Source organism: Ranitomeya imitator, chromosome 7, assembly GCF_032444005.1.
Source record: "Ranitomeya imitator isolate aRanImi1 chromosome 7, aRanImi1.pri, whole genome shotgun sequence".
In the NCBI taxonomy this organism is placed as follows: domain Eukaryota; kingdom Metazoa; phylum Chordata; class Amphibia; order Anura; family Dendrobatidae; genus Ranitomeya; species Ranitomeya imitator.
Genome location: NC_091288.1, coordinates 138,869,819 through 138,883,480, shown reverse-complemented (window position 1 = coordinate 138,883,480; position 13,662 = coordinate 138,869,819). Strand labels below are relative to the sequence as shown.

Genomic DNA, 13,662 nt, shown 5'->3' with positions numbered 1-13,662 from the left:
CAAAAAGAAAGCATTTAGAGAATTAACCCCTTAGCGACCGCCGATACGCCTTTTAACGGCGGCCGCTAAGGGTACTTAAACCACAGCGCCGTTAATTAACGGCGCTGTGGAAAAAGTCCATAGCGCCCCCCAGAGGCCGATTTTCTCCGGGGTCTCGGCTGCCGAGGGTAGCCGAGACCCCAGAGAACATGATTCGGGGGGTTTTTAACCCACCCCGCATTTGCGATCGCCGGTAATTAACCGTTACCGGCGATCGCAAAAAAAAAAAAAAAGCGATCTCTTTTTAATTTCTCTGTCCTCCGATGTGATCGCACATCGGAGGACAGAGAAAAGGGGTCCCAGGAGGCCCCCCAATACTCACCTAGCTCCCCCGATGCTCCTCGTGTCTCCCGGTGGGCGCCGCCATCTTCAAAATGGCGGGCGCATGCGCAGTGCGCCGGCCGGCACCGGGAGAATCTTTGGGGTCTCGGCTGCCGGGGATAGCCGAGACCCCAAAGAGCACGATCGGGGTCGGTATTACCGGACCCCTGTTTTGCGATCGCCGGTAATTAACTGTTTACCGGCGACCGCAAAAAAAAAAAAAAAAAAAAAGTAAAGTGTAATTCTCTGTCCTCTGATGTGATCGCACATCAGAGGACAGAGAAATAGGGGGATTCGGGGACCCTAGCATACTCACCTAGGTCCCTGGATCCTCTTGCTGCTCCTCCTGGCCGCCGGCAGCAGAACATGGCGGACGCATGCCCAGTGCGCCCGCCATCTGTCTCCATCTGCCGGCCGGCAGGAGAACAGCAGTTGGGGCTAAAATTAGGGGTAGGGTTAGGGTTAGGGTTAGGTTAGGGGTAGGGGTAGGGTTAGGTTAGGGGTAGGGTTAGGTTAGGGGTAGGGTTAGGGGTAGGGTTAGGTTAGGGGTAGGGTTAGGGGTAGGGTTAGGTTAGGGGTAGGGGTAGGGTTAGGGGTAGGGTTAGGGGTAGGGTTAGGTTAGGGGTAGGGTTAGGGGTAGGGGTAGGTTAGGGGTAGGGTTAGGGGTAGGGTTAGGTTAGGGGTAGGGTTAGGTTAGGGGTAGGGCTAGGGTTGGGGCTAAATTTAGGGTTAGGGTTGGGGCTAAATTTAGGGTTAGGGTTGGGGCTAAACTTAGGGTTAGGCTTCTTTCACACTTACGTCGGTACGGGGCCGTCGCAATGCGTCGGCCCGACATACCGACGCACGTTGTGAAAATTGTGCACAACGTGGGCAGCAGCTGTAGTTTTTCAACACATCCGCTGCCCAATCTATGTCCTGGGGAGGAGGGGGCGGAGTTACGGCCACGCATGCGCGGTCAGAAATGGCGGATGCGACGTACAAAAAAATGTTTCATTGAACGTTTTTTTGTGCCGACGCTCCGCCAAAACACAACTGATCCAGTGCACGACGGACGCGACGTGTGGCCATCCGTCACGATCCGTCGGCAATACAAGTCTATGGGCAAAAAACGCATCCTGCGGGCACATTTGCAGGATCCGTTTCTTGTCCAAAACGACGGATTGCGACGGAATGCCAAACGACGCAAGTGTGAAAGTAGCCCTAGGGCTAGGGTTAGGGTTGGGGCTAAAGTTAGGGCTAGGGTTGGGGCTAAAGTTAGGGTTAGAGCTGGGATTAGGGTTAGGGTTTGGATTAGGGTTCGTATTAGGGTTAGGGTTGGCATTAGGGTTACGCTTGGGATTAGGGTTAGGTTTGGGATTAGGGTTAAGGTTAGGGTTGTGATTAGGGGTGTATTGGGATTAGGGTTAGGTTTGAGGTTAGGGTTGAGATTAGGATTAGGGGTGTGTTGGATTTAGGGTTTTGATTAGGGTTATGGTTAGGGTTGACATTAGGGTTGTTTTGGGGTAAGGGTTGTGATTATGGTTAGGGTTATGGATGAGGTTGGGATTAGGGTTAGGGGTGTGTTGGGGTTAGGGTTGGAGCTAGAATTGGGGGGTTTCCACTGTTTAGGTACATCAGGGGGTCTCCAAACACGACAGCCAATTTTGCGCTCAAAAAGTCAAATGGTGCTCCCTCCCTTCTGAGCTCTGCCGTGCGCCCAAACAGTGGGTTACCCCCACATATGGGGCATCAGCGTACTCGGGATAAATTGGACAACAACTTCTGGGGTCCAATTTCTCTTGTTACCCTTGTGAAAATAAAAACTTGGGGGCTACAAAATCTTTTTTGTGAAAAAAAAAATATTTTTTATTTTCACGACTCTGCATTCTAAACTTCTGTGAAGCACTTGGGCATTCAAAGTTCTCACCACACATCTAGATAAGTTCCTTGGGGGGTCTAGTTTCCAAAATGGGGTCACTTGTGGGGGGTTACTACAGTTTAGGTACATCAGGGGCTCTGCAATCGCAACATAATGCCCACAGACCATTCTATCAAAGTCTGCATTCCAAAAAGGCGCTCCTTCCCTTCCGAGCTCTGCCGTGCGCCCAAACAGTGGTTTACCGCCACATATGGCGCATCAGCGTACTCGGGATACATTGGACAACAACTATTGCAGTCCAATTTCTCCTGTTACCCTTGTGAAAATAAAAATTTGGTGGCTAAAAAATCTTTTTTGTGGAAAAAAAAAATATTTTTTATTTTCACGGCTCTGCATTATAAACTTCTGTGAAGCACTTGGGCATTCAAGGTTCTCACCACAAATTTAGATAAGTTCCATGGGGGGTCTAGTTTCCAAAATGGGGTCACTTGTGGGGGATTTCTACTGTTTAGGCACATCAGGGGCTCTCCAAACGCGACATGGCGTCCGATCTCAATTCCAGCCAATTCTACATTGAAAAAGTAAAACGGCACTCTTTCTCTTCCAAGCTCTGCGGTGCGCCCAAACAGTGGTTTACCCCCACATATTGGGTATCGACGTACTCAGGAGAAATTGCACAACAACTTTTGTGGTCTAATTTCTCCTGTTACCCTTGTGAAAATAAAAATTTGTGGGCAAAAAGATCATTTTTGTGTAAACAAAAGCGATTTTTTATTTTCACGGCTCTACGTTATAAACTTCTGTGAAGCACTTGGGGGTTCAAAGTGCTCACCACACATCTAGATTATTTCCTTAAGGGGTCTAGTTTCCAAAATGGTGTCACTTGTGGGGAGTTTCCACTGTTTAGGTACATCAGGGGCTCTCTAAATGTGACATGGTGTCCGATCTCAATTCCAGCCAATTCTGCATTGAAAAAGTCAAACGGCGCTCCTTCACTTCTAAGTTCTGCGGTGCGCCCTAACAGTGGTTTACCCCCACATATGGGGTATTGGCGTATTCAGGAGAAATTGCATAACAAAATTTATGGTTACATTTCTGTTTTTACACTTGTGAAAATAAAAAAAATGGTTCTGAATTAAGATGTTTGCAAAAAAAAGTTAAATGTTCATTTTTTCCTTCCACATTGTTTCAGTTCCTGTGAAGCACGTAAAGGGTTAATAAACTTCTTGAATGTGGTTTTGAGAACCTTGAGGGGTGTAGTTTTTAGAATGGTGTCACACTTCATTATTTTCTATCATATAGACCCCTCAAAATGACTTCAAATGTGATGTGGTCCCTAAAAAAAAATGGTGTTGTAAAAATGAGAAATTGCTGGTCAACTTTTAACCCTTATAACTCCCTAACAAAAAAAAATTTTGTTTCCAAAATTGTGCTGATGTAAAGTAGACATATGGGAAATGTTATTTATTAACTATTTTTTATGACATATCTCTCTGATTTAAGGGCATAAAAATACAAAGTTTGAAAACTGTAAAATTTTAAAAATTTTCGCCATATTTCCGTTTTTTTCATAAATAATCGCAAGTAATATCGAAGAAATGTTACCACTAACATGAAGTACAATATGTCACGAAAAAACAATCTCAGACTCAGCGGGATCCGTTGAAGCGTTCCAGAGTTATAACCTCATAAAGTGACAGTGGTCAGAATTGCAAAAATTGGCTCGGTCATTAAGTACCAAATTGGCTCTGTCACTAAGGGGTTAAAGCAAGTAGGTAGTGATGAGGCATTAACCCCGTCACCCCGAAGCCTGTTTTCAACTTCCTGACCAGGCCATTTTTTTCAATTCTGACCACTGTCACTGTCATAACTCTGAAACGCTTCAACGGATCCTGGTGATTCTGAGACTTTTCTCGTGACATATTGTACTTTATGATAGTGGTAAAATTTCTTCGATTTGACTTGCGTTTATTTGTGAAAAAAACTGGGAATTTGGCGAAAATTTTGAAAATTTTGCAATTTTTAAATGTTTAGTTTTTATGCCCTTAAATTAGAGTCATATCATACAAAATAGTTAATAAATAACATTACCCACATGTCTGCTTTACATTACCACAATTTTGGAAACAATTTTTTTGTTAGGATGTTCTAAAGGTTAAAAATTGACCAGCGATTTCTTATTTTTACAACAAAATTTGCAAAACCATTTTTTTTTTAGGGACCACCTCACACTTGAAGTGACTTTGAGGGGTCTATATGACAGAAAATGCCCAAAAGAAACACCATTCTAAAAACTGCACCCCTCAAGGTACTCAAAACCATATTCAAGAAGTTTATTAACCCTTCAGGTGCTTCACAGGAATTTTTGGAATGTTTAAAAAAATTGAACATTTAACTTTTTTTTCACAAATTTTTTATTTCAGCTCCAATTTGTTTTATTTTACCAAGGGTAACAGGAGAAATTGGACCACAAAAGTCGTACAATTTGTCCTGAGTACACCGATACCCCATATGTTGGGGTAAACCATTGTTTGGGCACATGGCAGGGCTCGGAAGGGAAGGAGCGCCATTTTACTTTTCAAGGCAAAATTGGCTGGAATCGAGATCGGAACCCATGTCGCGTTTGGAGAGCCCCTGACGTGCCTAAACAGTGGAAACCCCCCCACAAGTGACCCCATTTTGGAAGGAAGACCCCCTAAGGAACTTATCTAGATGTGTGGTGAGCACTTTTAACCCCCAATTGTTTCACTAAAGTTTAGAATGTAGAGCCGTGAAAATTAAAAAAATAATTTTTTCTTTCCACAAAATGATCTTTTAGCCCGCAATTTTTTTTTCCCAAGGGTAACAGGAGAAATTGGACCGCAAAAGTTGTTGTCCAATTTGTCCTGAGTACGCTAATGCCCCATATGTGGGGGGGGGGGGGGGGAACCACTGTTTGGGCGCACAGCAGAGCTCGGAAGGGAAGGAGCGCCGTTTGGAATGCAGACTTAGATGGTTTGGTCTGCAGGCGTCACGTTGCATTTGCAGAGCCCCTGATGTACCTAAACAGTAGAAACCCCCCACAAGTGACCTCATATTGGAAACTAGACCCCCAAGGAACTTATCTAGATATGTTGTGAGAACTTTGAACCCCCAAGTGTTTCACTACAGTTTATAACGCAGAGCCGTGAAAATAAAAAAATCTATTTTTTTTTCCACAAAAATTATTTTTTAGCCCCCGGTTTTGTATTTTCCCAAGGGTAACAGGAGAAATTGGACCCCAAAATTTGTTGTCCAATTTGTCCTGAGTGCGCTGATACTCCATATGTTGGGTTAAACCCCTGTTTGGGCGCACGGGAGAGCATGGAAGGGAAGGAGCATAGTTTTACTTTTTCAACGCAGAATTGGCTGGAATTGAGATTGGACGCCATGTCGCGTTTGGAGAGCCTGATTACAGAGTCATATGAGGTCTTGTTTTTTGCGGGACGAGTTGACGTTTTTATTGGTACCATTTTCGGTCACATGCCATTCTTTGATCGCTTTTTATTCCGATTTTTGGTAGGCAGAATGAACAAAAACCAGCAATTCCTGAATTTCTTTTAGGGGGGGCGTTTATACCGTTCCACGTGTGGTAAAATTGATAAAGCAGTTTTATTCTTTGGGTCAGTACGATTACAGCGATACCTCATTTATATCATTTTTTTATGTTTTGGCGCTTTTACACAATAAAAACTATTTTATATAAAAAATAATTGTTTTTGCATCGCTTTATTCTGAGAGTTATAACTTTTATTTTTCTGCTGATGATGCTGTATGGCGGCTTTTTTTTGCAGGACAAGATGTCGTTTTCAGCGTTACCTTGTTTATTTATATCTGTGTTTTTAATTGCGTGTTATTCCACTTTTTGTTTGCTGGTATGATAATAAAGCGTTGTTTTCTGCCACTCTTTTTTTTGCGGTGTTCACTGAAGGGGTTAACTAGTGGGTTAGTTTTATAGAGCGGGCTGTTACGGATGCGGCGATACCAAATATGTGTACCTTTTATTGTTTATTGGATCCGGGGGACTCCTTCCAGAACACCGGAACAACGCGATCGCATCCCATCGTTGTCCAGGTGGGAGAGCGCAGGGAGCCCCCATCCCTGCGCGATGTCCCTTTATGTCACTATCACTACTGACAGCGGAATCAGAGGGGTTAAATGCCCATGATCGTCGCTAGTGCCGATCGTGGGCATTGCTGCGGGGTGTCAGTTGTCATATACAGCTGACACCCGCATGCGATCGCCGCGGCGCTCAGCGTGAGGCGGCACGGTTTAAGGGAACTCAGTTCCCGCAGATCAGTACTAGTACGCGCATGTCGGGAAGGGGTTAAATAAATATAGAAAATTAAATAAATTCTGTAAAAAGCAAATCAAGGCAGCAAAGATTGAGACAGAGACTCATTGCCAGAGAGAGTAAAAATAATCCCAAAATATTCTTTAACTAAATAAACAGAAAAAAACTAAAAAATGATAGTGTTGGCCCCCTTAAAAATAGTCTGGGTGAAATGGTGGATGAGGATGAGGAAAAAGCCAATATGCTAAATGACTTTTTTTCCATCAGTATTTACACATGAAAATCCCATGATGGACAATATGATCAGTGATAACAAAAATTTCCAATTAAATGTCACCTGCTTGAAGGGAACCTGTCACCCCCCCCCCTCCCCCCTTTAACTAAAAGAGCCACTTGTGCAGCACTAATGCTGCATTCTGTCAAGGTGGTTCTTTTAGAGGCTGCACCATCCGGCTAGGCTGTGGCTCCCCCATAGTGGTCCAGCTAGGCTGCGGCTCCCCCATAGAGGTTGCACCGTCCAGCCAGGCTGTGGTTCCCCCATAGAGGTTGCACCGTCCGGCTAGGCTGTGGCTCCCCCATAGAGGTTGCACCGTCCGGCTAGGCTGCGGCTCCCCCATAGAGATTACACCATCCGGCTAGGCTGCGGCTCCCCCATAGAGATTGCACCATCCAGCTAGGCTGCGGCTCCCCCATAGAGATTGCACCATCCGGCTAGGCTGCGGCTCCCCCATAGAGATTGCACCATCCGGCTAGGCTGCGGCTCCCCCCAATAGAGGTTGCACCGTCCGGCTTGCGGCCCCCGATAGGGGCTGTACCGTACAGCTAGGCAGCACCCCCCCCCCATAGAGGCTGTACCATCCAGCCAGGCTGCAGCTCCCTGCCAAAGGGCCTGCACCGTCAGGCTAGGCTGCACCCCCCCCCCCCTCCCCATAGGGGCTGTACCGTCCGGCTAGGCTGCGGCTCCCCCCCATAGAGGCTGCACCGTCCAGCTAGGCTGCGGCTCCCCCCCAATAGAGGTTGCACCGTCCGGCTAGGCTGCGCCCCCCCCATAGAGGCTGCACCGTCCAGCTAGGCTGCAGCTTCCCGCCATAGGGGCTGTACTGTCCGGCTAGGCTGCGCCCCCCCATAGAGGTTGCACCATCCAGCTAGTCTGTGGCTCTCCCCCATAGAGGTTGCACCATCCGTCTAGGCTGCGGCCCCCCATAGAGGTTGCACCATCCGGCTAGGCTACAGCTCCCCGCCATAGGGGCTGTACTGTCCGGCTAGGCTGTGGCTCCCCCCATAGAGGTTGCACTGTCCGGCTATGCTGCAGCTCCCCGCCATAGGGGCTGTACTGTCCGGCTAGGCTGTGGCTCCCCCCATAGAGGCTGTACTGTCCAGGTAGGCTGCAGCTCTCCCATAGAGGCTGTACTGTCCGGCTAGGCTGCGGCTCTCCCATAGAGGCTGTACTGTCCGGCTAGGCTGTGGCTCTCCCATAGAGGCTGTACTGTCCGGCTAGGCTGTGGCTCCCCCCCCATAGAGGCTGTACTGTCCGGCTAGGCTGCGGCTCTCCCATAGAGGCTGTACTGTCCGGCTAGGCTGTGGCTCTCCCATAGAGGCTGTACTGTCCGGCTAGGCTGCGGCTCTCCCATAGAGGCTGTACTGTCCGGCTAGGCTGTGGCTCCCCCCCCATAGAGGCTGTACTGTCCGGCTAGGCTGCGGCTCTCCCATAGAGGCTGTACTGTCCGGCTAGGCTGCGGCTCCCCCCCATAGAGGCTGTACTGTCCGGCTAGGCTAGGCTGCGGCTCCCCCCCATAGAGGCTGTACTGTCCGGCTAGGCTGCGGCTCTCCATAGAGGCTGTACTGTCCGGCTAGGCTGCAGCTCCCCCCCATAGAGGCTGTACTGTCTGGCTAGGCTGCGGCTCCCCCATAGGGGCTGTACTGTCTGGCTAGGCAGCAGCTCCCCCCCATAGAAGCTATACTGTCCGGCTAGGCTGTGGCTCCCCCATAGAGGCTGTACTGTCCGGCTAGGCTGCAGCTCCCCCTCATATAGGCAGTACTGTCCGGCTAGGCTGTGGCTCCCCCATAGGGGCTGTACTGTCTGGCTAGGCTGCGGCTCTCCCATAGAGGCTGTACTGTCTGGCTAGGCTGCGGCTCTCCCATAGAGGTTGTACTGTCCGGCTAGGCTACAGCTCCCCCCCATAGAGGCAGTACTGTCTGGCTAGGCTGCGGCTCTCCATAGAGGCTGTACTGTCCGGCTAGGCTGCGGCTCCCTCCCCATAGAGGCTGTACTGTCTGGCTAGGCTGCGGCTCTCCCATAGAGGCTGTACTGTCTGGCTAGGCTGCGGCTCTCCCATAGAGGTTGTACTGTCCGGCTAGGCTACAGCTCCCCCCCATAGAGGCAGTACTGTCTGGCTAGGCTGCGGCTCTCCCATAGAGGCTGTACTGTCTGGCTAGGTTGCAGCTCTCCATAGAGGCTGTACTGTCCGGCTAGGCTGCAGCTCCCCCCCCATAGGGGCTGTACTGTCCGGCTAGGCTGCGGCTCCCCCGCCCATAGAAGCTGTACTGTCCGGCTAGGCTGCGGCTCTCCATAGAGGCTGTACTGTCCGGCTAGGCTGTGGCTCTCCCATAGAGGCTGTACTGTCCGGCTAGGCTGCGGCTCTCCATAGAGGCTGTACTGTCCAGCTAGGCTGTGGCTCCCCCCATAGAGGCTGTACTGTCTGGCTAGGCTGTGGCTCCCCCCATAGAGGCTGTACTGTCTGGCTAGGCTGCGGCTCTCCCATAGAGGCTGTACTGTCTGGCTAGATTGTGGCTCTCCATAGAGGCTGTACTGTCCGGCTAGGCTGCGGCTCCCCCCCCCCATAGAGGCTGTACTGTTTGGCTAGGCTGTGGCTCCCCCCCATAGAGATTGCACCATCCGGCTAGGCTGCGGCTCCCCCATAGAGATTGCACCATCCGGCTAGGCTGCGGCTCCCCCCAATAGAGGTTGCACCGTCCGGCTTGCGGCCCCCGATAGGGGCTGTACCGTACAGCTAGGCAGCACCTCCCCCATAGAGGCTGTACCATCCAGCCAGGCTGCAGCTCCCTGCCAAAGGGCCTGCACCGTCAGGCTAGGCTGCACCCCCCCCCCCCTCCCCATAGGGGCTGTACCGTCCAGCTAGGCTGCGGCTCCCCCCCAATAGAGGTTGCACCGTCCGGCTAGGCTGCGCCCCCCCCATAGAGGCTGCACCGTCCAGCTAGGCTGCAGCTTCCCGCCATAGGGGCTGTACTGTCCGGCTAGGCTGCGCCCCCCCATAGAGGTTGCACCATCCAGCTAGTCTGTGGCTCTCCCCCATAGAGGTTGCACCATCCGGCTAGGCTGCGGCCCCCCATAGAGGTTGCACCATCCGGCTAGGCTACAGCTCCCCTCCATAGGGGCTGTACTGTCCGACTAGGCTGTGGCTCTCCCATAGAGGCTGTACTGTCCGGCTAGGCTGTGGCTCTCCCATAGAGGCTGTACTGTCCGGCTAGGCTGTGGCTCTCCCATAGAGGCTGTACTGTCCGGCTAGGCTGTGGCTCTCCCATAGAGGCTGTACTGTCCGGCTAGGCTGTGGCTCTCCCATAGAGGCTGTACTGTCCGGCTAGGCTGTGGCTCTCCCATAGAGGCTGTACTGTCCGGCTAGGCTGTGGCTCTCCCATAGAGGCTGTACTGTCCGGCTAGGCTGTGGCTCTCCCATAGAGGCTGTACTGTCCGGCTAGGCTGTGGCTCTCCCATAGAGGCTGTACTGTCCGGCTAGGCTGTGGCTCTCCCATAGAGGCTGTACTGTCCGGCTAGGCTGTGGCTCCCCCCCCCATAGAGGCTGTACTGTCCGGCTAGGCTGTGGCTCTCCCATAGAGGCTATACTGTCCGGCTAGGCTGTGGCTCTCCCATAGAGGCTGTACTGTCCGGCTAGGCTGTGGCTCTCCCATAGAGGCTGTACTGTCCGGCTAGGCTGTGGCTCCCCCCCATAGAGGCTGTACTGTCCGGCTAGGCTGCGGCTCTCCCATAGAGGCTGTACTGTCCGGCTAGGCTGCGGCTCTCCCATAGAGGCTGTACTGTCCGGCTAGGCTGCGGCTCTCCCATAGAGGCCGTACTGTCCGGCTAGGCTGCGGCTCTCCCATAGAGGCTGTACTGTCCGGCTAGGCTGTGGCTCCCCCCCCATAGAGGCTGTACTGTCCGGCTAGGCTGCGGCTCTCCCATAGAGGCTGTACTGTCCGGCTAGGCTGTGGCTCCCCCCCCATAGAGGCTGTACTGTCCGGCTAGGCTGCGGCTCTCCCATAGAGGCTGTACTGTCCGGCTAGGCTGCGGCTCTCCCATAGAGGCTGTACTGTCCGGCTAGGCTGCGGCTCTCCCATAGAGGCTGTACTGTCCGGCTAGGCTGTGGCTCCCCCCCCATAGAGGCTGTACTGTCCGGCTAGGCTGTGGCTCTCCCATAGAGGCTGTACTGTCCGGCTAGGCTGTGGCTCCCCCCCCATAGAGGCTGTACTGTCCGGCTAGGCTGCGGCTCTCCCATAGAGGCTGTACTGTCCGGCTAGGCTGTGGCTCTCCCATAGAGGCTGTACTGTCCGGCTAGGCTGTGGCTCTCCCATAGAGGCTGTACTGTCCGGCTAGGCTGTGGCTCTCCCATAGAGGCTGTACTGTCCGGCTAGGCTGCGGCTCTCCCATAGAGGCTGTACTGTCCGGCTAGGCTGTGGCTCCCCCCCCATAGAGGCTGTACTGTCCGGCTAGGCTGCGGCTCTCCCATAGAGGCTGTACTGTCCGGCTAGGCTGTGGCTCTCCCATAGAGGCTGTACTGTCCGGCTAGGCTGCGGCTCTCCCATAGAGGCTGTACTGTCCGGCTAGGCTGTGGCTCCCCCCCCCCATAGAGGCTGTACTGTCCGGCTAGGCTGCGGCTCTCCCATAGAGGCTGTACTGTCCGGCTAGGCTGTGGCTCTCCCATAGAGGCTGTGGCTCTCCCATAGAGGCTGTACTGTCCGGCTAGGCTGCGGCTCTCCATAGAGGCTGTACTGTCCGGCTAGGCTGCGGCTCTCCCATAGAGGCTGTACTGTCCGGCTAGGCTGCAGCTCTCCCATAGAGGCTGTACTGTCCGGCTAGGCTGCGGCTCTCCATAGAGGCTGTACTGTCCGGCTAGGCTGCGGCTCTCCCATAGAGGCTGTACTGTCCGGCTAGGCTGCGGCTCTCCCATAGAGGCTGTACTGTCCGGCTAGGCTGCGGCTCTCCCATAGAGGCTGTACTGTCCGGCTAGGCTGTGGCTCTCCCATAGAGGCTGTACTGTCCGGCTAGGCTGTGGCTCCCCCCCCATAGAGGCTGTACTGTCCGGCTAGGCTGCGGCTCTCCCATAGAGGCTGTACTGTCCGGCTAGGCTGTGGCTCTCCCATAGAGGCTGTACTGTCCGGCTAGGCTGCGGCTCTCCCATAGAGGCTGTACTGTCCGGCTAGGCTGTGGCTCCCCCCCCATAGAGGCTGTACTGTCCGGCTAGGCTGCGGCTCTCCCATAGAGGCTGTACTGTCCGGCTAGGCTGCGGCTCTCCATAGAGGCTGTACTGTCCGGCTAGGCTGCGGCTCTCCCATAGAGGCTGTACTGTCCGGCTAGGCTGCGGCTCTCCCATAGAGGCTGTACTGTCCGGCTAGGCTGCGGCTCTCCATAGAGGCTGTACTGTCCGGCTAGGCTGCGGCTCTCCATAGAGGCTGTACTGTCCGGCTAGGCTGCGGCTCTCCATAGAGGCTGTACTGTCCGGCTAGGCTGCGGCTCTCCATAGAGGCTGTACTGTCCGGCTAGGCTGCGGCTCTCCATAGAGGCTGTACTGTTTGGCTAGGCTGTGGCTCTCCCATAGAGGCTGTACTGTTTGGCTAGGCTGCCGGATTATTAGGATGGATCAGAACACAAAGCGCACTATTGCAACAACGTGTCATCCTCACGTGTCCTGTAACCTCCAAACATCCACTGCCACCTACGTATAAACGTGGGGACATCACTGCCGGGCAGCCCAGCCCGTGGGGTCACCTAACCTTGGCCATGAACTCCTTCTGCGCATCGGTCCAGCTCCGGTCTCCGCCCGTCTCTCCGGGACAGGATTCTGACATGCCGACAGCCTAGTTCCCGGCGGACTCGCTGCGGCGGCTCCGCTCCAGGTCCAGGCTCACACGCGGTACCACCAGCCGCAGCTCTGCCAGACACACAGCCCGCGTCACGTGGGAGGGCCGCCGCTTCCCTTCCGGGGTGATGATGTCACGACGCTCGGATTGTTTCATGCGTTCCTAACGCACTGAGGTTGGGGGAAAACAGAGCAGAACCGGCACTAACGAAGAGGGTCCTGACATTGGGCGGTCATATCGCCCCCTAGTGGTCGGATACATCTTCCAGCATGACCTTTCTCAGTGGCTCCCTGGAGGCCCCGGTGGGTTCGCAGGCTGACAAGTCACGAGGGTCTTACACACAAACTTACAACTATGTGGGGAGCGAATCATCACCCCAACAAAGTGGTGGAAATGAGAACAGAAATATAGGCCCCAATTAAACCCTTGAAGGGACTCTGTCACCCCAAAATCGTATATGAGCTTCTGCCACCGGCATCAGGGGCTTATCTACAGCATTCTGGAATGCATTCTGTACGGCCAGTCTCACACGTCCAGATAATTCCGGTACCAGAAAAATCGGTACCGGAATTATCCGTGTCCGTGCGTTTACGTGGCACATCAGTGTGGCACACGGGCAGCATCCGTGTGCCGCCTGTGTGCTGACTGAGGACCACACGCACTGTGCAGGAGACAGCGCTACAGTTAAGCGCCGTCCCCTGCATCTGGTGCTGAAGCTGCCATTCATTTCTTCTCTCCAGCATTGTTCGCTGGAGAGAAGATATGAAAAATCTTTTTTTTTTTTGTTTAACCCCTTAATCCCATATGACGTACTATCCCGTCAAGGTGCCCTGGGACTTAATTCCCAGTGACGGGATAGTACGTCATATGCGATGGACCGCGCTCTCGGGGGGAGCGCGGCCGGGTGTCAGCTGCCTATCGGACCGCTCCCGGCACATTAACCCCCGGCACACCGCGATCAAACATGATTGCGGTGTGCCAGCGGTGCAGGAAAGCATCGCGTAGGGAGGGGGCTCCCTGCGGGCTTCCCTGAGACCCC

The 13,662-nt window shown here is 52.8% G+C and overlaps 1 protein-coding gene across 3 annotated transcripts in view; it reads right to left on the bottom strand.

The window, feature by feature from the left end:
- ASNSD1 (asparagine synthetase domain containing 1) overlaps nt 1-12,749 on the bottom strand; it is a 44,899-nt gene extending 32,150 nt beyond the window's left edge. The window contains exon 1 of one of the 3 annotated variants that reach the window (XM_069733848.1): nt 12,537-12,749. The gene's annotated coding sequence lies outside the window, so the exon portion shown is untranslated. The remainder of the gene's footprint in view (nt 1-12,536) is intronic. The other 2 variants (XM_069733846.1, XM_069733847.1) reach the window with 2 other exon arrangements.
- Between the last annotated feature and the right edge of the window lie 913 nt (nt 12,750-13,662).